This window comes from Echinops telfairi, unplaced genomic scaffold, assembly GCF_000313985.2.
Source record: "Echinops telfairi isolate 266 unplaced genomic scaffold, ASM31398v2 ScPeMD7_7412;HRSCAF=8450, whole genome shotgun sequence".
Lineage (NCBI taxonomy): Eukaryota > Metazoa > Chordata > Mammalia > Afrosoricida > Tenrecidae > Echinops > Echinops telfairi.
Window position 1 is genome coordinate 1,662,896 of NW_022111312.1, and position 1,483 is coordinate 1,664,378.

Consider the following 1,483-nt stretch of genomic DNA (forward strand, 5'->3'; position numbering starts at 1 on the left):
GGTGGTTTTGACCTGCTGACCCTGCAGTTAGCAGCCCACGACATCGTAATTTACTACACCACCAGGGCTCCCCAGTTGTGAACGTATACCCTGGGAAATGTAGCAATCTAGGGACGTAGGGATTAGGAACTAAAACCTCCCCCAGATGTTGGGATGGCTGTGAGTTGGTCTCGCCTCACTCATAATCGAAGTTCGGCTCAATCGCAGTTTCACACCCAGCAGACGGGCTAGGCTTTAAAACTGGACAAAACTAAGCATGAGCCAGCGCGTGTGGCCAGCCCCCTGGGTGGTGTCGGGGGAGCGGATTCTGACTCCTGGTCTCCAGCCTGTGCAGAGAGGGCCTGTGCCCCTCTGCAGGGTTTCGAGGTTGCACCTTTCAGAAGCAGGTGGCCAGGCCTTCCTTTCGACGCACCTCTAGGTAGGTTTGAGCCGCCGGTCACTCAGCTAGCAGTTCAGTGCTCACCCCATTGGTGGACCTACTCAGAGGGGCCCCCCTAAATAGGGAGAACAAACCCCGTGTGAACTGTCTGCATTTCCACTCCTGGTAGCATTCTCACCCCTGTTGATAGAAGAGCGAGCCCACCATCAAACAGTCATCAGAGCGTGTGGTGGAGTGGTTACTAACCCTAACGTCCACAGTTCGAAACCACCAGCCTATCCTTAGGAGCAAGACGAGGCTTTCTGCTCCCGTGAAGAGTTACCGTCTCAGAAACCCACAGGGGCCATCCTGCCCTGTTCCGCAGGATCGCCATGAAGTCGGACTGGGCTTGGTGGCAGGGAGTTGGATTTGGGGCTGGCCACCTTGGTAACAACCGGACGGTCCCTAAACCGGGTGACAAATGAAGAGTCCCCGGGGAAGGAGCTCACACTCAGTAGCATGGAGGGGCAGCGGGAAAGAGGACAAGCCTGGACGAGATGGGCCGATACAGCGGCTGCAACAGGGGCTTGTGCATCAGAACATCGTGAGGGTGGCACAGGGCTGGGCGGTATTCCTTCTGTGGTGCACGGCGTCTCTGAGTCGGAACCAACTCGGTGGCACCGAGCAACCACCGCAGCAGCAACACCACTGTCACACCGTGGGCGTGAAGAACAAACCAACACCACCATCACACCATGGGGGTGAAGAACAAACCGTGGGGAACTTTGGGAAGCAAAGCTAAAGGCCTCCACGGGGCAGAATCGCTCAGACATGACAGGGTGTAGGAAAAGCGAGGTGCAGGAATGTACCCCCAACCGCAAGGCCAACGATGGAAAGGGTCTGTCTTTCAGAACCAAACCTCCTCCTCTAAATGCATGCACAGGGGCCCCCCCGGGCGAGGTGGACGCTCAGTGCCCGGCTTCACACTGAAAGGCTGCTGCTGCCCTTCGCCCAGAGGGCCGGCCGGCTTGTCCCCTTCAGGAAGGTCATTGCCATGGAAACCCCAGAGCAGGTCTGCTGCCCCGGTGGGGCTGCCGCAAGTTGGGTGTTGTTGACTTGGCGGCC

The 1,483-nt window shown here is 57.9% G+C and overlaps 1 protein-coding gene across 1 annotated transcript in view; it reads left to right on the top strand.

Moving 5' to 3' along the window:
• ACACB (acetyl-CoA carboxylase beta) overlaps positions 1-1,483 on the top strand; it is a 125,725-nt gene that overhangs the window by 104,472 nt on the left and 19,770 nt on the right. The window lies entirely within an intron of this gene.